This window comes from Marmota monax, unplaced genomic scaffold, assembly GCF_021218885.2.
Source record: "Marmota monax isolate L192 unplaced genomic scaffold, Marmota_monax_Labrador192_F-V1.1 WCK01_AAM20220418_F8-fsc00689, whole genome shotgun sequence".
Classification (NCBI taxonomy): domain Eukaryota; kingdom Metazoa; phylum Chordata; class Mammalia; order Rodentia; family Sciuridae; genus Marmota; species Marmota monax.
The window spans coordinates 169136-194282 of NW_026695210.1; the positions used below are offsets into that span (position 1 = coordinate 169136).

Genomic DNA, 25147 nt, shown 5'->3' on the forward strand with positions numbered 1-25147 from the left:
TAGACACAAAAATCCCAGTGGCTCGGGAGGTTGAGGCAGGAGGATCACGAGTTCAAAACCAGCCTCAGCAATGGTGAGGTGCTAAGCAACTCAGTGAGACCCTGCTCTAAATAAAATACAAAATAGGGCTGAGGATGTGGCTCAGTGGTCGAGCATCCCCAAGTTCAATCCTGATACCAAAAGAAAAAAAAAACACATGGGAAACAAAGAAATCCAAATAAAATTAGCATAAACCTGTTATAAATCATAAACCAAAAACTACTTCTGACACAGCAAGGATGATAAATGATCTCCATGTGAATTTTAGAATGAGGCAGACAAAAGTTGAAAGGGCAATTAATTTTCCCATCTTCCTGCCTTAGCTTTATCTCCTTGGGTACCCACTATCCACAGTGTCAAGTTGTCTCTCAGTAATTGCATTATTAGCATGCTGTCATTATATGATTCTTCACTTAATGTATGAAGTTCAACAATGGCTTCATCAAAAGCTGTCTTTGCAAGAGAACAGGCTTTCTCTGGGGGGTTTACAATCTCTTGGTAGAACATGGAGAAGTAAAGGGCCAGGTCCAATCTGAGAGGATATGTTCATTGTATTTCCTTTTTGCTTACTTCAAAAGTTTCTTGATATGCTTGTAAGCAAAAATGACCAAAACGGGAGCAGACCTCAATGGATCAGAAGTGAAATCAGTCAGGCATCGGAGGGGTGCATTTTCAGGGGAGAAAATGGTGAGGGATTCTGCAACAGAGGTCAGAGTTTATAGGTCCTTAGCAGAGCCAGGTCATGGGAGGAGACCACTACCTTTGGCAGGCTTTTGGCAGGCAGGTGAATTTTGGCTGAATTATTGCAGGAGAAATTTCAGAAATAGCAGGAGAGAGGCCTTCAGTGACTGGAGGAATGATAATAGATAAGGAAAATTGTATGTGATTTCTGGGGGGCCTGCCCCTCCAGCATCTACTGTGGGGAGCTTGAAGGTGGGGAGAAACCCCTCAGGAGATGGTTTCAGAGAACAGTGTCTGCTTTATTGTACAGCAAAAATAGCTTTTATAGTGGGTATGTGCCAATTTACATATAACAGTCATGATAGGCCAGAGGTGTACACAACATATCATCTTACGGGAGTCAAGACCCCAAGAGTCCAGAAACTGCCCCATAGGCCAACCTTGCACCAACAGGGGAATAACTTCTTGTCAAGGGAGCAAGGAAATGGTGCTTGCCAGTGTTCTGACAGCACTTTGCCCCAAAACATAAGTGTTCTATGTTAGGACTTCCCTGCTGTACAATGAGCAAGATAAGCATTCCTCCATATAGGTCCAGAATCAGGCCCACCAACATGTGCTCAGGGCCCATAGTCCTTCCTGGGGGACACGTTTTTCCATATCCTTCAATGCTTATTGTGTGACTGATGTACAATCCTGGTTTTGTCATCACCAGTAGCAACCTCAGCTAAGTAATGAAGGTAGTCTCCTTTCATTTTCAAATAGAAGACTCTGCTTGTGAGGAACAGGGAATCAACAATGTTTTTGAGGTAGGCACAGTGGCACATGCCTGTAATACCAGCGATTTGGGAGGCTGAGGCAGGAGAATCGCAAGTTTAAAGCCAGCCTCAGCAATTTAGCAAGGCCCTAAGCAACTTGGCGAGACCCAGCCTTAAAATAAAATATAAAAAAGGTCTGGGGATATGGTTCAGTGGTTGCACACCCTGGGCTCAATCCCCAGTACCAAAAAAAAATTAAGTTTCCAAAAGAGACAGTATATATATAGACAGTATATATAGATATAGACATATAGATATATATCTGTATCTGTAATATACATATTTTTGCTCAAGTAATGAGCAAATGATGGAAGGTACTGAAGAAAAGCATCACATGGCTTAATAATACAGAGAAAATTGAGACCAAGTTAAGAGCTACCAGTGATGATAGATATATAGATATCAATATAAATACAGATATATAGAGAGAGATATAGATATATAGATACAGGGATAAAAAGCAGCCATCTGCTGCTTTTTTCCAGCACCTTCCGTCATTTGCTGAATACTTAAGACATCCCTCCAAGATGACCCAGGAGCTCCTACAGCATTTTTTATAAGCAACCCAGAGAAGATTCCTCTCCTCATTAGATAATTCAGCTCCTTGCTCATTTACAGACTTTGTGCAAGCTGCCTTGTCATCGTATTGCTCAATTTTCTTGTCCAGTTTGGCTTTCTGCACCAGCTCATTTTTATCCATGAACTGATGTTCTGTGTCTGGAGTGGGTGGCAGCAGAGGAACTAGAGCTAAGTAGGGTTTAGGTGATGGCAGTGGCAACAGCAAGGCTTTCTAGCTTTAATAATTTACTGTAGTTATGTAAGATGTAACCACTGCAGGAAAGTGAGTGAAAGTTACACTAATTTTGAGACTATGAATTTTTATTTCGAATTTAACAGTTTAGAAAATAAAAACTAAAACATCCCTTGTGTCAAAGCCGCTTTGTGAAGGCAGGCTAGGGATGTATCTCAGTGGTAGTGTACTTGTCTGGGTTCAATCCCTAATACCACAAAAACAAACAAATCTGCTTTGCCAAAGTGTCCTGCCTTATGGTTGGCTTAATTATGAACTGAGGTTGTCAGCATCATTGATTGCTCCATCTCAAGGCTCAATCTAATTTAGACTTCTCTGGACTGAGACAAGCAGGATGGCATGATTTGTCTATTTCTCTCACTTGCCCCCACCCATACACTCTCCCCCTAGTAGTGTTAAGAAAGTCATTCAACAGCCCAGTAGGGTGGCAAACACCTGTAATTCTTTGTTCTTTCCTGTGGACTTGCCCAAAGGCAGGAAAGATTAGCTGCAGGGGGTAATTATTTGTGTTGGAACTGGGGATCCTTCCCCTCCCCTAGAGGTGATAGCAACTGTTTGAGCAGGGAAGTGCTATCCAGAGGTTAGTATTCCATTTCCTTTCCTTTGAATTAGCCCCCATCTTTCATTATCTAAGCTGACTACCTGTCCATTGTCATCTCAGAACCAGTTCACTATGGACTGAAACCTCTAAAACCATAAACCAAAATAAATCTTTTATCCTCCAAGTTGTTTTTCTCATGTATTGTCCCTATGATGAAAAACTAACCAACACATCCACCTCCAGCAAGATTACAATTTTCTTGTCTATGGTTAATACACATGTACTTGAATGTTTCCCTCTTTTTAAAGTATTTTTATTTGTATATGGACCCAATACCTTTATTTATTTTTTTAATGTGGTGCCGAGAATTGAACCCAGTGCCTCACATGTGCTAGGCAAGCACTACCACTGAGCTACAACTCCAGCCCCAAATATTTCCATCTTTACATATGTAAATATTATATTCATTCCTTTCTGGACAGCTGAAAGACTAACTCTAAAACCATTTTATCTTAAGGCTGGGGATATAGCTCAGTTGGTAGAGTGCTTGCCTCACATGCACAAAGCCCTGGGTTCAATCTCCAGCACCACAACAATACCATCTTATCTTAAACCCTAATAAGTATCACATCAAAATTTGCAGATCCCAATGCAATCTTTAGGTATACAGCTCTCCCTCGGTATCCACTTGGGATTGGTTCTAGGACCCCACCCCACCATCCATAGATACCAAAATCCACAAATGCTGAAGGATCTGAAATAAAATAGCACATAATATAGCACATATAACCTACTCATTTCCTGTCTACTTTAAAATCATCTGTACATTACTTGAAATACTTAACACAATAAAAGTTACATAGTCAATACACTGTATTGTTTAGGGAATAATGACAATAATAAAGTCTGTAAATGTTCAGTGCAGATGCAATTTTAAAAATATTTCCTGAGTGTGTTTGAGTTCATGAATACGGAGCCCATGGATACAGATGGCTGACCATACTTTGGTGATGGTGTTTCTTTTCCAAATAATCTAAGAGAGCACTATTTCAGCATGCAAATAAACTCCCTTAAAAGTAACAAAATATAAAAATATAACCTTAGATAAAAATATAAAAATCGTAGCAGTAAATAAATTGATTCCTGGAATACATACTAAAACAGCAGCCAGTATCCAGTAGTATATCACAGAATACCTTCATGTGTCATGAGCATCTGAGCCAAAAAGTTTTTTATTTTCAATGTATTTCTGGAATTGGTATTTATGAACCAAATTTGTGCGGTTCATTGAAAAGCAGTTGTTTGGGAATTTGTTATGCTCTACTAAATGAGAATATAAGGGGCAAGAAATGTAGTCCATTATGAATATAACTCTTCATGCTGCCTCCTTTTGGTTTTTCTGCCTGCTATGCGTTAGGCAAGAAAGATCCCTGGGAATGCAAAAAGTTAAAGAAATGGACCTTGCCCAGGGATATTTCTTGGTCTAGTTAACAGACATGACTTAGAAGTAAAAGCAATGCAATAAATATGACAAGGTTGCTGATGAATATTCTTGAAGCATGGAGACTAGAGAGATCTCTGTGGGCTGTTTGTTAAGCAAAGGCATCAAGATAGAGACTAGACCTGAACTAGAACTTAAGAAAAGGCTATCATTCAGAGACACATTGAAGAGAGAACGGGCATTCAGGCCAAAGTGAAACAAATTCATCAAAGAACAGTCAAGAATACACAAGGCATATTTGGAAAGGGTCTACATTGAAGAATATCCCATATTAAGGTGTTTTGGCCATAGTCCATTACCTACTACTAAAGTGTGGCTATCTGCATCACAATCAACTGGAGAGACTTTAAATGAAGGATTTTACATAAAAATCTCAGTGACTTTGACTCAGTTGATTTAGGGATGGCACCATGGCATCTGCATTTTGTATTCCCCTCCCACCAAATGATTCTGATGCCTAATAGAATAGATCATCTCCTGCAGCCAATGGAAAGTTGCAACAGAAAAGCAAATGAGGGCAGAGGATGCGGCTCAGTAGTGGAGTGCTTGCCTAGTTTGCACAAGGCTCTGGGTTTGATCCCCAGCAACAAACAAACATACACACACACACACACACACACACAGAGAGAGAGAGAGAGAGAGAGAGAGAGAGAGAGAGAGAGAGAGAACACCAATGTATACTGGGAAGTTTGGAGGAGATAAGAATGAAAACCAGAGAGAAACTTTAGAATAGTCTAGATGTTAAAACTAATTACTATAAATTATTCATCGCTTTGTTCTCAGGGCATACAATGAAACCATAGTAACTCAGTCAGAGGCAGTTCCTTGTGAAGCTAACGAAGCTTAAGCATCAGCATCCCTCCCTTACACAGACCCTTTCCGAGTCCCTTTAATTAAAAAAAAAAAAATCAAGACAGAGACCAATGGAACAGAATAAAGAGCCAAGAAATAAACAGACACATATGTAGTCAAAAGATCTTCAACAAGAGTGCCAAGAATATACAATGGGGGAAGGACAGTCTCTTTTACAAATTTGCTGGGAAAACTAGATATTCACATGCCAAGGAATGAAATTGGACCCTTATCTCACACCAAACACAAAAATCAACTCCAAATGGATTAAAGTCTTAAATGTAAAATGTGAAACTGGAAAATTCCTAGAAGAAAACAGGTGAAAAGCTTCTTGACATTGCCCTTGGCAATGATTTCTTGGGTAAGACACCAAAAGCACAGGCGATAAAAGCAAAAATTGGCTGGTGTGGTGGTGCACATCTGTAATCCCAGCAACTGGGGAGGTTGAGGCAGGAGGATGGCAAGTTCAAGGGCAGCCTCAGCAATTTAGGGAGAACCTGTCTCAAAATTAAAAATAAAAAGGACTAGGGATGTAGCTTAATGTTCATGCTCCCGAGTTCTAAAAATAAAAACAAAAATAATAATAGACAAATGGAATTACATCAAACTAAAATCCTGTACAGCAAAGGAAATAACCTACAGAATAAAAAGATAATCTACAGATTGGGCAAAAATATTTGTAAGCAATATATCCAATAAGGGATTAATATCCAAAATATACCAGGGACTCCTACAACTCAAAAACAAAGAAACAAATAATCTCACTATAAAATGGGCAAAATCTCTGAATAGACATAGTTTCATAGAGATTTTGATTTTGATTTTAAATGTACCCTAAAGGCCCTGTATTAAAGGCTTGGTTTCCAGCTTTTAGCATTTCTGGGAGGTAGGGAAAACTTTAGGAGGAGGAGCCCAGTTGAAACAAGTTAGGACAATGGGAAAGTCCTTGAAGAGAATATAGGGAACCTGTCCCTGTTTTTAATTTTTTTTTAATTTTTGGGGGTGTTTTTCTCCCTGGTTGCTATGAAGTAAGCAAGCCTCTCCTTCTATGGGCTCCTCCCATGATACACTGCCTCACTATAGGTCCCAAAAGCATAAGGGCCAAGAAACCATGAACCACAATAAATCTTTCTTCCTTTTAAGTTGATTATCTGGAATATTGTGTCAGAGTGACAGAAAGTTGAATAACAGAACATGCAAAGGATCGACAAATATAAGAAGAGGGGTTTTAACATTACTACTCATCAGGAAAATGCAAATTCAAACCACAATGAACTATCATCTCACTCCAGGAAAGAATGGCTATTATCCAAAAGACTAAGGATAACAAGTATTAGTGAAGATGTGGAGAAAAGGAAAACCTTTTACACTCAGTGGAAAAGTCACTGGATACAGTCATTATAGAATACAATATGGAGGTTTCTCATAAAATTAAAACTGGAACCAAAATACGATCCAGCAATCTCACTGCTAGGAATATAGAAGTAAAATCAGTTTATTGAAAAGGTATCTGTATTCCTATCTTCATTGCAGCAGTGTTCACAAAAACCAAGATATGGAATCAATCTAAGTGTCCATAATCAGATGAATGGATAAAGAAAATATCCTGTATATACATAGTTGAATACTATTCAGCCTTTAAAATGAAAGAAATCCTGCCATTAGTGAAACCATGGATAAAGATGAGGACCTTATGTTAAGTGAAATAAGCAAGGCACAAAAATACCACATGATCTCATTTGTATGTAGATGTTAAAATAATCAAATTAGGGGCTGGGGATGTGGCTCAGTGGCAAAAGCACTTGCCTAGCATGTGTGAGGCCCTGAGTTCAATCCCCAGTACTGCCCAAAAATAAAAATAATAATAATAATAATAATAATAAATAAAATAGTCAATTTCATAGAAGCAGACAGTACAATGGTATTTCCCAAAGGCTGAGGGTATTCGGGATTGCAGAGATGTTGGTCAAATGATACAAAATTTCAGTTAAAATTACTAAAAGATTTTGAGTGTTCTCAACACACACACACAAATGTGAGGTGACATATATGTTAATTACCTCAATTTTGCCATTCCACATTGTATGCCTGTATCAAAACAACATATACAGCCAGGTGTGGTGGCTCACACCTGTACTCCCAGAGACTCAGGAGCCTGAAGCATGAATATTGCAAGTTTAAAGCTGTCCTCAGCAACTTATCAAGATCCTGTCTCAAAAATAAAATAAAAAAGAGCTAGGGATATGGCTCAGTGATTAAGTGACACTGGGTTAAATCACCAATACCCAAAACAAACACAAAAACAAAAACCATCATGTACAAATATATGCACCTTTTATTAATTAATTTTTTAATTTGCAGAGGATAAATCAAGCTGTTTTTCTGGGGGTTTTTTGGCACTGGGGACTGAACCCAGGAACACTTTACCATTGACCTATATCCCCAGTCCTTTTAATTTTGAGACAGGGTCTTATTAAATTGCTGGGGCTGGTCCTGAACTTGTGATCCTCCTGCCTCAGCTTCCCAAGTTGCTGGGATTTACAGGCATGTGCCACCTAGTTTGAATCATAGCTTAAGTATTCTTTGTTTTTAAAAAATACCTTTTTAAAATTTATTTTTACATGATGCTGAGGATGGAACCCAGTGCCTCACACAGGTTAGGCAAGTGCTGTACCACAGAGCCACAACCCCAGCCCCTTGTTAGAACTTCTTAATCCCAGTTTATTCTTCAAGTTGATTTTTTTTAAAGCAAGAGTCAGCAAAGTACAGTGGCCCATGTCCAGTGATTCAGGAGGCTGAGACAGGAGGGTCACAAGTTTGAGACCAATGTGAGCAACTTAGCAAGACCTTCTCTCAATATAACAAAAATAAAAAGGACTGGGGATGTACTCAGTGGTAAAGCACCCCTGGATTCAATCCCCAGTACCAGAAAAAATATGTAAATAAAAATAACAAAATAAAACAAGTCAGATCATAGCACATCTCTGCCAAAACTCTCCATTCTCAGTAAGAGCCAAATCTCTACAGTAGCTATAAGGTCCTACATAATTGGACTACTGTTACCTGCTGTCCCTTCTGCTCACTCTGCTCCAGTTTTGCTAACTTTTTTGCTGTTTCTTGATCATACCAGGCATATTTCTGCATTCACACCTTTGAAACATTCTGATCCCTTTGCCTGGCATGCTCTTCCCTATACATATACTCATGGCTTAATCCCTTACCTCCTTCAGAGCTCTGCTCAAATGCCACCTACTCAGTGAGGACTTTTCTGATCAACCTGTCTAAGCTGCAATCCAACACACATACTCTTTGCTCCCCTGTTCTATTTTATAGATCTCTTTAGCACTTTTCACTATATGTATTATTTAAATTCTTTTTGTCCTTAACCATTATAAATGTAAGCTCCTTGAAGGCAGGGATATTTCTCTCTGGGTTTCTGCTATATCCCTACCTCTTGGAAAGTATTGGGCACAGAGATGCTATAGAAAATCTTCATTGAATAAACTCCAATTATTAACTATATAAATAGTAATAAATCCCTTAACATGAGCTTCAGTTTTCTCATCTATAAAACTTATAGATTCACCTCAGTCTTCTGACGATCAAAATGAATTCATTTGTTTGCATTGCTCACAGAATCTTAAACCAGATCAAGTAGTCAATGTTCACAGGAGTCTTCAGTAACTTAATCCAAAGAATACCACATACTCTATCTGCACAGAAGACCAGCCCCATCCAGGCATAACCTACTTAGCCAGAGCTGGTAAAGGTCATTACCAGAACTTCAACTACAGAAATCACTTTCATTTTAGCTCATTCCTTCACTCATGAATGTTGCTGAGAGGTACAGAGACAGACACAGAAGCAGATGTGACACACCAGAAGTTCAGCCAGGACATGGTGTCCCAGGCAAGAACTGGAATCTCTTATGTCACATATAAGAGAAGGAAGCCAAGTAATATGCACATTTGGTTTTATTTTAGAAGGCTCAATCACAGCAGGAGCCCAGCTAAAAGACACATACTATTCTCCAAACACATACACCCTGGTTTGAATATCAAATTAGCCTTCTCTTTATTCTGGAGGAGCAATGGTAATCTGAATTAGTGTTAAAATACTTACACAGAGCAGAAGGAGATGTGACTATTGGCATCATATGATCATTATCCAATTTGGAGTTACTTTTGTTATAAAGTTAAAAGTTAAGATCTAGACCCTCAGGGCTGGGGCTGTAGCTCAGTGGTAGAGTGCCTGCCTCGCATGTGTGAGGCACTGGGTTTGATCCTCAGCACCACATAAAAATAAATAAATAGATATTTTGTCCATCTACAACTAGAAAAATATTAAAAAAAAAAAGATCCAGACCCTCTCACTTACACATCAGCCCAGTGTGCTGAATAAGAACCTAACAAACAGGACCAGTGATGCTCTCAATACCTACTCCTGGACTCCATCCTGACTTTTTACTGCCCAATTAAAGGCTGCAGATGTGGGACTTTCTGAGAAGAAATAGGACTAGGAAAAGATTCTTTTACACTGACAGGTTACCATCTGCTCCTAACAAATGTTTGGTTTCAGCATTAAGATCATAACTCTTGCTTCTCCCTTGTTTTCTCTTCAACTATTTAGAATGTAATGCTCTATACATACTGAATAATTACTGATATTTTACTACTAGTACATATATAGGAACAACCACTACCCCAAGGCTAGTAGCTGCATATTATATTTGTACAACACAACTGTTATGTATGAAGCACCATATTAGAACCTTTATATTCATTGTTCTTAATCATTAACAACTACAAAAACTTTTAAGTAGTTACTATTGTCCCAAAGTTTACATAAGAGAGAAATTGAACTGACTCAGAAAAACTAGTTTATTTACTAGTTTATAAGGTCAAATAGCTATTAAATGGTTAGGCCAGAATTCAAACAGATCTGTCTGGCCCAAATCTATACATGCTATTATATAACTTTGCTATATTAGAAAAAGATATTTATGTATGACACTAACTTGAAGGTATAAAGTCCATATCAATTATGCAATATGAAACATGAAGAGGAGAGTCTGAAAGCAGCTTCATGAAGCTCAGAAGAAAACAATGACACTTAATTCTGGATTATAAACCTACTGGATTCAGCCCTTCTATGACTGTCAGAAAGGTATATGTGCACTTTCCTGTTGAAGTTGCCTTCCTCTTGGTTGACAAAGAAAAGTATGATGTTTCTAGACCTAAGCAGCCAGGTTCAGTGCCCTAGTGTATCCATAAGGAGAAAAAATGATGCAACTATTTTAACAAAGAAAAATTCAAGGAATTATTAACTAAAACAGGTGATCAGGATAATAAAGGGTTTCTTGTTATTACATATATAGGAATAACCACTAACCCTAAGGCTAAGAAACAGCGCCCAAAGAAAAGTTCTTCTGACTCCTACTCCCCTATGCCCTCACCTCTGCACCAGGGCTAAGATCCAGGCATTGATAAAGAAGGCATAGGCATAGCTAACTGAATGGCAAGAAAATTTGCTAGAAATCTGCCCTATGGAAATTGCCAGAAATTCTTTCTCATTGAGTTCACAGGTAGTGTCCTATCAGAGGCACTCTACTATGAAAGAGGGCAGTGGCCAAGGAAAGTCTTTTAGCTGACAGCTGCTAGACCTCATGCCCTGTAGAAGCCAGGCACTGGGGAAGCCACCCACATTAAAGGAGCTGGACACTGGGGAAGCCACTTGCCCTGGAGGAGCACACAGGGTCAGGAAGCAAAAGGCTTTCCTCTTCTAATGTCTCTTTAGTGCCTTCTAACAAAACTTAAAATGATGGATAAAAAGGAAATCTATTTAAAGAGCTCAGATTCATTTTTACAGATAAGGCAATGAAGATAAATATGGAACTAATAAGAAACATTTCTAATTGTCCTATGTGTTGAACCTTGGAAGGTGCCCGAGCGGTCTGTTTCTCCTGGTCCTAGCTTTTATGCACTGGTGTGCCTTCTCCACTCTTCTCCTCTGTCTCCTTCACAGAAAATAAATTTGATTATCTTATAATTTTGATTTGTACTGATTCCCTTTAGTAATAAATATTCATTATAGAAAAATTAGAAAATTCATCACAATTATAGAAAAAAGTTCAAAACATCCACTAAGTCAAAAACATCCACTAAGTCAAACCAAGAGATAACCAGTTAACATTTTAATGTGCCTTTTTAAAATGTTTTTATTAGTACATTATAGTTATACATAATGGAGTTCATTTATGTTCATAAATGCATATCACAGTTTGCTCCATTTCGGTCCACAGTACTTCTACTTTCCTTCCCATCCTCACTCCCCGAATCCCCTTCCTCTGCTCTATTGGTCTTCCTATTTTTTTTTAAATTTTTTAGCTGTAGATGGACAAAATACCTTGATTTTATTTATTTATTTTTATGCAGTGCTGAAGATCAAATCCAGTGCCTCACACACACCAGGCAAGGGCTGTACAACTGATTTACATGCTCAGCCCTTCCTATTTATTTTTAATTGGCACATTATAGTTATAAATAAACATGAAATGGCCAGGTGTGGTAGCACACACCTGTAATCCTAGCAACTTGGGAGGCTGAGGCAGGAGGATTGTAAGTTCAAAGCCAGCCTCAGTAATTTAGGGAGACCCAGTTGCAAAATAAAAATAAAAGGGCTAGGGGTATTACGTCAGTGTTAAAAGTGCCCCTGGGTTTGATCCCAAGTACCCTCCAAAAAATGAATGCATTGTGTTGTATTCATACATATCATAATATGGTCAACTTCACTCCCCAGTTCTTATACTTTCCCTCCCCTTGTTCTTTCTCCTTCATCCCCTGTCTCTACTCTATTGTTTGTTCATATATCGAGAAAAGTAAAAAGACCTACTGAAATTATATACACCAAACATATGCACACATAACTGTGTACCTAAACACACATCCAAACACATACACACACACCATTTCCTCCTGGGCAGCCCCATGTACACCCAAGCACCCATATAGTGATATTGTAGATACAGACAGAAATACTTTTTCATTTTAAAAAGTTTATGTGCTCACTTTGGCAGCATATATACTAACATAGGAACAATACAAAGATTAGCATGGGCCCTGCACAAGAATAATATGTGAATTAGTGAAGCATTTCATATTTTTAAGGAGTATTACTCAACCAAAAAGAAGAATGAAATTGAGAAATTTGCTATTAAATGAATGGAAATAGAGACTATCATGCTAAGTGAAATAAGCCAGACCCCAAAATCAAAGATTGAATGTTTCATCTTATATACAGAAGCTAGTCCAAAATAAAGAGAGGGAGGCTAGGACATAGCTCAGTTGGTAGAGTGCTTGCCTGGCATGCACAAGGCCCTGGGTTCAATCCCCAGTACCACAAAAAAAGGGGGGGGGGGGCTGTGGCTGTGGCTAAGTGGTAGCACACTTGCCTGGCATGTGTGAGGCACTGCTTCAATCCTCAGCACCGCATATAAAAACAAATACATCAAATAAAGATGTATCAACAATTTTTAAAAGTCTACAAAAAAAAAAGAGAGGGAGAAGATGGGCTGGGGTTGTAGCTCAGTGGAAATGAGCTTGCCTAGCATGTGTGAGGCACTAGGTTTGATTCTCAGCACCACATATGAATAAATAAAATAAAGGTCCATCGACAACTAAAAACTATTTTTTAAAAAAGAGAGGTAGAAGAAAGGGAGAAAGGGTAAAGGGGTAGATTCCATCAAAATAGAAGAAAGATCAGTGAATAGGATAAAGGGGATTGAGGAGGAAAAACAAGGCATGGTATAAGGGAAGAACAATAGAATTGCCGCAGTCTGGCTGGGCACAAATGCCACAGTCTGGCTGGGCACACGATCACGAGCCACCACACAGCTTGTAGATTCAAACAGCAACTCTTTATTCCCGAACTCACACCAGCCGTCTACAATCACGTTCTGGGGAAATCCACGTTCTCTGCCCAAATCCACCTCCACTGGGCTTCTATCTCCAAAATATACTGTCTAAATCCCGTGAGAACTCAAGGGGAACTCAGGCAGCAGGATACGCCCTATTCCCAGCAGGAATAATCTTAAACCTTAAACCTGGAACCTAAACTAGGAACGCCCTAAACACAATTATCTTAAAACCGGGAACACCCTAATCTGCCTTGGTCCTTGAGCAAGGTCACCTACATATAATGTCACTGCAACATGTCAGCAACATGGGGTACGCTGGCAAGGAAATTGTCATACCTACTTGGCTAATGGCTCCCAGCATAGAATGAATCTGACCTAACTTCCTATGTAAACATATGACTATACCACAATGAATCTCATCATAATGTATATACACAACACACTTTAAAAAAAAGCAAATAGCAAAAAATCAGTAGAATAGAGGGCTAAGGTGTGGCTCAGTGGTAGAGCACTCGCCTGGCATGTGTGAGGCACTAAGTTTGATCCTCAGCACCATATAAAAATAAATAAATAAAAATAAAGGTATTGTATCCATCTACAACTATTTAAAAAAAATATCAGTAGAACAGAGGGAAGGGAACAGGGAAATGGAGGGAGGGAGAGAAAGAAGAAGTACTGGGGACTGAATTAGAGCAAACTAAATTCCATGCTTTTATGTCAAAATAAATCCCAATGTTATATATAACTAAAAGGAATTAATAAAAAGAAAAAAAACTGAAAGAAGATTATGAATATTAAGTGTTCTTCTCACTTGGTTTGTTTTGTTTTTGTACTGGGGTTTGAACCCAGGGTCACTTAACCACTGAGCCACATCCCCAGCCCATATATAGATATATAGATATATAGACAGATATAGATATATTTTTTTTTAATACAGGATCTCACTGAGTTGTTTAGAGCCTTGCTAAGTTGCTGAGGTTGACTTTGAACTTGTGATCCTCGCGCCTCAGCCTCCAGAGCCACTGGGATTACAAGTATGCACCACTGTACCTGACTTCTCTAGGTATTTTATAAGACTAAGTGTATTGTATGTCTCCTGTGGAAAGCACCTCGGCTACTTGTGAATCATTAATCCCTAACAATGAGACATACTTTCATAAGAGTTAAAAGCAGTGTTTGGACAAACCATAGAACACAGACTACATCTTGACCTTAGTCTGTTTAGGTAAAGTTTTATTGCAACACAGCCACACCCATTCATTAATGTATTGTTTATAACTGCTTTTCTAGTACAACAGGAGAATTGAGTAGTTGCAACAGAAACCATATAGCCTGTCAAGCCTAAAACATTTCCTATCAGACCATTTAATGAAAAAATTGGCAATCCCTGGCTAAGAACAGAGAATCTGTAGCAGGGCTGCCTGTACTAAAATTCTAGCTATGATATCGACTGTGGGCCTTAAGCAATCACTTCTACTCTGAGGTTGTTTCCGTATTTTAATTAAAATGGAAATGCATGCCTGTAATCCCAGCAGTTCAGGAGACTGAGGCAGGAGGATCGTGAACTCAAAGCCAGCCTCAGGAACTCGGTGAGACCCTATCTCTAAACAAGATGTATATAAAAAGGGCTGGGACAATTCATAATAGCTAAACTGTGGAACCAACCTAGATGCCCTTCAATAGATGAATGGATAAAAAATGTGGCATATATACACAATGGAATATTACTCAGCAATAAAAGAGAATAAAATTATGGCATTTGCAGGCAAATGGATGGAGTTAGAGAATATAATGCTAAGTAAAGTTAGCCAATCCCAAAAAACCAAATGCTGAATGTTTTCTTTGATATAAGGAGGCTAATTCATAGAGGGACAGGGAACAGGAACATGGGAGGAATAGACAAACTCTAGATAGGGCAGAGGAGTGGGAGGGGAAGGGAGGGGGCAGGGGGTTAGCAAGGATGGTGGAATGTGATGATCATTACTATCCAAAGTACATGTATGAAGACAAGAATTGGTGTGAATATACTGTGTATACAACCAGAGATATGAAAAATTGTGCTCTCTATATGTAATAAGAATTATAATGCATTCTGCTGTCATATATAAATAAAAAAATTTACATAAAAAAGGGCTAGGGATGTGGCTCAGTGGTTAAGCATCCCTGGATTTAATCCTCAGTACCATAAAAATAAATGAGTAAATAAAAAATAAAATGGAAATAACAATACATATATCATAGTTATTGTGAGGATTAAATAAAAATGTAATGTGGTTTTGACAATTATAAAATTAAAACCTAATAAATTACTGCTATTGTTATTTTTAATAAATACAACAAATACCACACACACACAAAAAAAGCAATCACACACAGTGCATCTTTGGCCCAGTACCATATGCTGCAGGGATTGACCTAATCAATTGTATTTTTAATTTTCTTCTAGAGAACCAAATGGAGGCTTAGAGAAATAGAAAATCAGCCTATTTATATAAAAATGGAAGTGTGCCATCCCTTTCCCTTAGGAGAAAGCCTAGCATAGGAGGCTAAATCCCTCATCCATTCAGTTGGCAAAGCCAAAGAGAGAACAGCAAAAGAGGTTTGAAAGAAACCTAATTCTGGACATAAATATATAATATGCTTGAATACATACTGGCAGCTGGAATTTCCCTAATCTCATTTCACAGTTCTATTTCTGCATCAGTGAAGAGGTTTTCTGGGCATCAAAATGACACCTTTCCAGCAATATCATTACACCAAAGGTGTGGTAACCCACTATCTTCACCTCCCAACTAATTTAAAAGAAGCAAAAATGGTGGGAAGATGTTACTAAACAATGAAGTAGTTGGATTTGGGTTAAAACCATAAATTACTATGCCACAATTTTCTTAAACCTGTTTCTTAGAAGCTTAAAAATAATTTTCTTTAAATTTACCATGCTTAATTTACTTTGTCTTTTCTGATCCAAGTATTACAGAAGTAAAAATAAAGTTTATTTTGATAAATTGTTTTCAACAAACAAATCCAGGAAACAGAGGTTTTAAATTATTTCCATCCTCTGAAGATTTTTTTTAATCAGCTGAGAAGAAACAGAAAAAGTTTGATTCTCTATACTTCTGTAACACATTCATCCCCCTTTTCACTGTTCTTACCAGGAGACATAGGCAGATGGGAGGGGTGGCTTGGAGAAGGATGGAACCTAATGTGATACTGTAGATGTTAGTCTCTCTACAATTTGATGCCAATAATTTCTATTTTTTATTTGTTTTTATATATAGATGACAGTAGAGTATATTTTGACATATTATACATACATGGAGTTATAACATTCTAGTTAGGATCCCATTCTTTTGGTTGAATATAATGCGAAGATTCACTGTGGTGTATTCATATATAAACATAGGAAAGTGGGCTGGGGATGTGGCTCAAGCGGTAGCGCGATCGGCTGGCATGTGTGCAGCCCGGGTTCGATCCTCAGCACCACATACAAACATAGATGTTGTGTCTGCCGAAAACTAAAAAAATAAAAGATTAAAAAATTCTCTCTATCTTAAAAAAAAAATAGAAAAGTGATGTCAGGTTCATTCTACTGTTGTTTTTGTTTTGCTTTGTTTTTCTGGTACTGGGGATTGAACTCAGGGGCACTCAACCATTGAGCCACACCCCCAGCCCTATTTTGTATTTTATTTAGAGACAGAGTCTCACCGAGTTGCTTATTGCCTCACTGTTGCTGAGGCTCACTTTGACCTCTTGATCCTCCTGCCTTAGCCTCCCGAGCAGCTGAGATTACAGGCTTGTGCCGCAGCACCTGGGCTCTACTGTCTTTCTTATTCCCATTGTCCCTCCCTTCTCTTCATTCCCCTTTGTCTAATCCAATGAACTTCTATTCTTTCCTATCCTGCCCCCTTATTGTGTTAGCATCCACATATCAGACAGAACATTCAGCCTTTGGTTTATTGAGATTGGCTTATTTCACTTAGCATGATAGTCTCCAGATTCATCCATTTACTAGTAAATGCCATAATTTCATTCATCTCTATGGCTGAATAGTATTTCATTGTGTATATACACCACATTTTGTTTATCCATTCATCTGTTGAAGGGCACCTAAGGTTGGTTCCATAGTTTAGCTATTGTGAATTAGATGCTCATAATTTCTTGGTCTTTGGTTTCTAAATTAGAGAAAAAATTGTGAACTATTTATGCTATGACAAAGCAAATAGGACAATTAACTTGTTTCACAATTTCTATGACTAAATTCATGGATCTTATGATTATTTTAACCAAAATTATTCTTCCACTGGGATATGGGGATATTCCTCTGGGGCACTTTGGGCTTGTTAATAGATGATACAAGAGGTTCACAATCTATTTTGCCAGCATGAGGTACAAATACAGTCCTAAGTCAAATGGCATAAGTCCACTATTGTTATCAGTGAGAGGATTTTGTGACCACCTACATTACATTCTCCAAGCACTGTTTTACTGCTAGAAGGGCACACCATACCTCTTCCAATGTTGACTTTATTTTATTCTTAGAAATGATGGAATAGGGATTCCAGAGAGAATGACTATCTATGGAAATATTGCCCACTTTTCAGACACCAGTTCAAGCAAAACTATTTCCACAAAACCTTCCCTGATTCAAGAATATAAACACATACAAGCACATTCCTGTAATTCCAATGACTTGAGAGGCTAAGGCAGGAGGATCACATGTTTAAGGCCAGCCTTAGCAATTTAGTGAAGCCCTGGGTCAAAATAAAAAAAGGGCTGGAGATATAGATCAGTGGAATTAATCTCTGTGTTCAATTCACAACACACACATACACACACACACACACACAAATAATACTTCTAGGACTGGGGATGTGGCTTAGAATAAGAGTGGTTATTCAACATGTGTGAGGCTCTGGGTTCACTCCTCAGTACTACACATACATACACACAGGAACATACTTTCAGAAGACATGACTGTTCCTGCTCCTGTAGCTATAAGAGGTGAAATAATTAGAATTCAGGGGTGTAAGGGTGAATTAGTATGGAGTTGGGGAATGGGATATAAAGGACAGAAGGGCTCTGAATTCTGCAAGAAATTTTTTTTCTACAGATTTTATAGACTTGAGTTGAAGCTGCTACAAAAGCTGTAAATTGAGTGATCTAACCATCTTAAGACTAGATTGGATCAGAACACTAGAGAACCACCCACCAATATTCACAAAATTAGTCTAGTACCAAGTAATATACAATAGTAGTCTATCAGTATGAGAAAGGCAATAACACAGAGAGAAATATTATGCAGGCAGCCAGAGATAGTTTAACCTATGAGAGAACTGAATACTAAGGGAAACCATCTGGCCATCTAGCCACCATTCTAGGTAAAAGGTAACAGCATCCTAGCACTGTAAGAATTTGAAGACATAAGCAAGTAGGGGGATGAAAAATATAAGTACTTAGGATTAGACAAAGGAGAATGAAGGGAAGGAAGGAGGATGGGAATAGGAAAGACAGTAGAATGAATAGGACTTTCTATGTTGGTAAATGAATATATGAACAGTGAAATTCCACATCATGTATACCCACAAGAATGGGATCCCGATTAGAATAAGTTATACTCCATGTATGTATAATATGCCAAAATACACCTACTGTCATGTGTATCCAAAAAGAACAAATAAAAATTTTTAAAAAAAGGAATTTGAAGACTGTGATGCCCAAAGATATAAAATGACAAAATCTAAATCCACTTTAACTCCTGAGTACATTGATTCAATCACACATTATGGCTTGACCAAAGAAGAGCAGCATATTACTAGGCATAAATAATATTTACTTTGGGGCTGAGGTTGTGGCTCAGTGGTACAGAGCTCACCTAGCATTTTTGTAAGGCACCAGGTTCGATCCTCAGCATCACATAAAAATAAAGGTATTGTGTTCGCCTAAAACTAAAAAAATAAAAATGTTAAAAATATTTACTTTGGTCTCCACTCTTCTGGCAAATATTATGTTCAATATTCAATCAAAAAATTGAGATACATAGAAAAGCAAAAACAGCCCATTGTCAACAGATACACCAGCCAATACAGACTGACAAGCTTTTGGAACTATCATACAAGGACTTTAAACTATTATTTTGTTATGCTAAAGAGCTCATTGTGTTAATGTTGTTCTAATATATTAAGTGCGCTAGTGAAAAAGGTAAACAACTTGCATGAACAGATGGAGAATTTTAATAAAGATAAAGAAATTTAAAGGAGTCAAGTAAAAAAAATAGCACTGACATACTGAAAGCAGCTGAGGCAAAAAGAAAAAAAAAATCAACAAATTTGGATATGGGCCAAAATGTATTAGTTTCCTAGGGATGCGGTAACAAAGTACTACAAATTGTTTGGCTTAAACAACAAGTGTATTTTTTCACAGTTCTGGGAGCTAGATATCTGAAAGCAAACTGTCAGCAGACTTGGTTCCTTATGAGAACTGTGAGGGAACATCTATTTCATGCCTCTAAGTTTCTATTGGCTTGCTAGCAACCTTAGGCATTCCTTGGATTTTAGATGTATTATTCCAATCACTGCCACCATCTTCACTTGGTCTTCTTCTTGTCTCTGTTCAAATTTTCCAGTTTTATAAAGTACCAGTCATATTGGATCAGGGTTCACCTTAATGGTCTCATTTGAACTTTATTCCCTCTATAAAGGCCCTATGTCCAAATAAGCTCACATTTGAGGTTATTGAGGTGAAGACTTCATTTTTTTAGATGTTGATGGACCTTTATTTTATTCATTTATTTATATGTGGTGCTGAGAATCAAACCCAGTGCCTCACACACGCTACATAAGTGCTCTACCACTGAGCCACAATCCCAGCCCCTTCAATATATTTTTAAGATGATTCAATGCAATGCTCAACAATGTGTATTCGCCAAACAAAAACCAAGAGGAAATAGAGGTTTGGTCAAGAATGGCACACACAAGAATGGTAATACAATATCAAACTGTTTATGTGTGCAACTAAGGTTCCAGAAGGAGAAAAGAGAAAGAAAAAGGGAGAAGAAATATTTGAAAAGAAAATGGCTGTGAATTTTCCAAAAATATTAATGTCACATCCAAGTAGCTCAATAAACCTCAAGCAAAGTAAATAACAAACAAAACCTATCACATCACAGTTAACCTGCTGGAAACTAAAAATAAGGAGAAAAAATTGAAGGCAGCCAGGTTAAGGAAGATGAAGGGAAACATTAAACATAGATAGCAGCAGGGGGATGTAGTTCAATGGTAGAGTGTATGCTTAACATGAGTTGGCCCTGATTTCAACCCTAAATACCAAAAACCAAAACAGAAAAAGAGAAATATATACAATACATACTTCTCACCAGAAAATATGCAAGCCAGAAGACAATGTAGTATTGTTTTTAAAATATCGAAATGCAAGAAAACCTACCATCCTAACTGCTATCCATCAAAATAAAGTTGAAACAGACTTTTCAAAAGCTGAAGGAGCCAGTATGGTGGCGCACACCTGTAATCCCAGCAGCTTGAGAGGCTGAGACACGAGGATCACAAGTTCAAAGCCAGCCTCAGCAATGGGGAGGCACTAAGCAACTCAATGAAACCCTGTCACTAAATAAAATATAAAATAGGGCTGGGGATGTGTTCAGTGGTCAAGTGCCCCTGAGTTCAATCTCTGGTACAAAACAAACAAACAAAAAAAGCTGAAGGAATTCACTTGCAGAACATTAGCACTACAAGAAATTTCTATGATACTAAACAAAATTTGGATCTAAGCAAAGACATAGTAAATGCTAAAAAGGAAGGGATTTTCTTATTTTTAATTGTTTAAAAATGATTGACAGTCTAACACAAAACAGTAACAATTATAGGGCTGAAAGCATATGTAAGAGTAGAATATATGATAAATAGCACAAGGTCAAGAGAAAGAAAATGAAGACAGGCATGGTGGCACATACCTATAATTCCAGCAACTGGGGAGGCTGAGGCAGAGGATCATAAGTTTGGACTAAATGGGCAACTAAGTGGGAACCTGTCTCAAAATAAAAGTTGATTATATTAGCTTAGTGGTAAAGCATCCCTGGGTTCAATCCCCAGCACAAAGAGAGAAAAATGAAAGTATCTTGTTGTAAGATTCTTACAGTATAAGTGAAGGGGCATTATTTTTATATAATTTTATATTCATATATATATTCATATATATATATATATATATATATATATATATATATATATATATATATATATATATATATATTCATATATATTTGATAAGGGAGATTTAACCCGGGAAGCTTTACCACTGAATAACGTCCCCAGTCCTTTTTGTTTTTTATTTTGAGATAGTGTCTCGCTAAGTTGCTAAGGCTGGCTTTGAACTTGCAGTCCTCTGCCTCTACCTCCCAAGTAGCTGGGATAATAGGCATGTGGCTACCACACTCAGCAAGGAGATTATATATAACATACACATACACACACATTTAATATATATTATATACTTAATAAATATCTTTACTATTTATATAATATATATTATATAAATACACATATATTTAGCTTTATTGTATCTTTTTAAAATACTTTTATTTTTATTTATTTTTATGTGGTGCTGAGGTTCGAACCCAGTGCCTCACATGTGCCAGGCAAGTGTTCTATCATTGAGCCAAAACTCCAGCCCCAAGGGGCATAATATTTTTAAAATAAACTATCAAATTAAAATGTATTTTGTAAATCCCAACGCAACCACTAGAAAATTAAAAAGGAATAATTGATGACTTAATTGAAGAAATAAAGTACAATCATTAACTGGATGAACTAACACCAACAAAGTAATATATTAAGGTGTGATTAGTCAGAACAGTGAATCCAAAATCATGGCGATCATATGAAGGGAGAAAGACAAGAATACATTTCACAACTGGGAATTAGGAAGGAAAGACAGAATGACTTTCAAACAACTCCATGTACAAGGAAAGGGGTTGGAGTATTTGAAAATGCCTCTCCTTTCAAAAATAAATCATCATCAAATTGAAGCTTAAGAAAGGTTTATACAGGACTCGAAACGGTGATGCACTCCTGTAATTTCAGATGCTCTGGAAGCTGAGGCAGGAGGATTGGGAGTTCAAAGCCAGCATCAGCAAAAGCAAAGTGCTAAGCAACCTCAGTGAGACCCTGTCTCTAAATAAAATAAAAAATAAGACCGGGGATGTGGCTCAGTGGTCAACTGCCTCTGAGTTCAATCCCTGGTACCCCCCCCCAAGAAAGGGTTATACAGCTAACAGGAGTGCTAAGGGAGTGGGAGCAAAGTGGAAGTACAACACAATATGAGACACAATCATAGAGTCAATACATGGCATAACTGATATTTGGCCTTTTACTGCATGACTTTCTCCCTAACTGCTAAATTATTAATGCTGGGCCACATAGTAGATGCTCAATAATAGCTGTTGAATATATCATTCTGTGTTGTTGTCTCTTTCCCTTCTATCACCATCTATGAGAATCCAGTCCATTTTACAAGGTCTGACTCAAATGCAATCTCCTCCATGCCATTCCTGATCTACTTTTCCCCATCCTCCAAGGGTCTACAGAAATGATGATAAAAGTTTAGCATTTATAGAGTGACTATAGTGTGCCAGGTACAATGCTAAGAGTTTCTATTATCTTATTAAAATCCTACCAATAATCCCATTAAAGAGATACTGTTATTATTCACATTTTGGAGAACAGTTTCAGAGATGCTTACATATGGCTTACTCAAGGGTATTCAGCAGAGAGCCAATATTCCAACAAAGGTGTCTGAAAGCAAGGACATACTAAAAGAGTTTGGAGAAATGCATTAGGTTTTCTTCTTCATCTGACCCATTTCTGAAAGGCCTTGCTGAAGATCCAGGAGGAATAGTTACACAAAACCTTCTCACTGGGCAAGGTGGCACATGCCTATAATCCCAGCAGCTCTGGAAGCTGAGGCAGGAGGACTGGGAGTTCAAAGCCAGCCTCAGCAAAAGCAAGGTGCTAAGCAACTCAGTGAGACCCTGTCTGTCTCTAAATAAAATACAAAATAGGCTGGGGATGTGGCTCAGTGGTGGAGTGCCCCTGAGTTCAATCCCCAGTCTCCCCACTACAAAAAATAATTCTCTTCTAATCCACATAACAAAATCACACTGTCCCTTAAATGCTTAGTCTTTTTATTATCCATATTATAGTCTCTTAATCTTCCTAAGGATATCGGTTTCCTCCACCTTCTAAACATTAATAGCACATTTGATTGCCAACAGTAATTCAGAAAATCAGAAGATTCAAAGATCTTGTAACATATAAGGATAAAGACGGAAGCGCTTAGTAGTAGAGTACTTACCTAGTATGGGTGAGAACCTGAGTTCAATCCCTGGTAATGTCCAAGAAAAAGTTTCCTAGATGAGAATGGAAAAAGAAATGTTGTCAGGGCCACCACTGAGTTGAGGTAGGTTTAAAGGAAAGGAAAAGGCACTAGCATACCATCACTTCACTTGTTTCCCTTAAAACTAGCACACTTGAATCCCCATTATCTCCACAAATCAATTATGGATTTTCACATTTGTGGATTTTCATCACTCCAGGAACCATAATAAAGGGCAGCTCACCATGTATTAGTCTAATCCTAGATTATATTTCAAGTAAATAATATTAGGGAAATATCAGAAATGGCATTAATGCCATAAACAAACCATTAATTCAGATCATGTAGTTCACATGGTGTCTTACTGGAAAACTAATTCCAGGTTGCTCGGTCTGGTTAATAAGAGGGTAAGAAAGGAAGAGGAATAAGGAAATGTTTCTTCTCTGATATTAGCTGAATGATCCATATTTCAAATAACTATAACAAAAGTCAGGATGCAACTGCCATGCCAAGGCAAATAGTAGTTTTTAAAAAAAGATCAAAAACTAGCAACCTGTGGTCACATGTGACCTAAAAGCATATTGTATATGTCCAAGTAGTCATTAAATGCAGGTGAGTTCACATTTTAAAAACACAGTCATGCAATCTAGTAGTAATTCAGGAGGCTAAGACAAAAGGATTCCAAGAAGATCCAGGAGGAATAGTTACACAAAACATTCTCACCGGGCAAGGTGGCACATGCCTATAATCCCAGCAGCTCTGGAAGCTGAGGCAGGAGGACTGGGAGTTCAAAGCCAGCCTCAGCAAAAGCAAGGTGCTAAGCAACTCAGTGAGACCCTGTCTGTCTCTAAATAAAATACAAAATAGGCTGGGGACAACTTAGCAAAATTCTAAGGAATTTAGCAAGACCCTATCTCAAAATGAAATATTAAAAGGACTGGGAACATAGCTTAGTGGTAAATAATGTTCCTGGGTTCAATCCCCAGTATCCCCCTCACCAGAATGGTTGTTAGCATCTATTGAAACAGCAAACAACAAAGGCCATACACCCATATAATAAAAAATGAGGAGACAATAGCTGCCTCAATTAATCAAGGCACATTCTTTACAGTTGACCAATATCAATCACAAAGTTGGAGGGACAACAAGCAGTTGTTGTTCAGATTCACATAGGAGACTAGAAATCTTGGTTCTAGGCCTGATTTCTCCATTAAACTAGAATAACATTGAAGAAAAAGGTTACCTACACTGGGCCACAGTTTCTGTATTGGATAAAGAATAGGGTAGACACAAATCCCTCTCCTCCCACCTATCCTACCCTCCTAGGAAGTGCTAACAGGTATAGTCTCACATCATCAGTGAGAAAAAGGTTTACTCAACAAATAGGGGCAGCAGTTAGCTGTTTAGAAAAATAAAGCCACCTGAGTTATGAATTGCATAGTACATGCTTTTAAACTCCAGATAGGAAAGGATGTACATGGTAAAGATTCATGCTAAAAAGAAAAGAAAATATACACTTGAATGGTCTTAAGTTGTGTGAATTTAAAAGCAATGGAAGAAATTACATATGAAAACACTAGTAAACATTTTATTGAAAAAAGGAAAA

General features: G+C 37.8%; 1 non-coding gene and 1 pseudogene across 1 annotated transcript; one reads left to right on the forward strand and one right to left on the reverse strand.

Annotated features, from left to right (window-relative positions):
- Positions 1–336: 336 nt before the first annotated feature.
- LOC124083840 (14-3-3 protein zeta/delta-like) lies at positions 337–2235 on the reverse strand (annotated as a pseudogene).
- A 10064-nt stretch (positions 2236–12299) lies between these two features.
- On the forward strand, positions 12300–12403 carry LOC124083841 (U6 spliceosomal RNA). The gene has a single exon (XR_006848937.1). It is a non-coding gene; the product is annotated as a U6 spliceosomal RNA (small nuclear RNA).
- The last annotated feature ends 12744 nt before the right edge of the window (positions 12404–25147 follow it).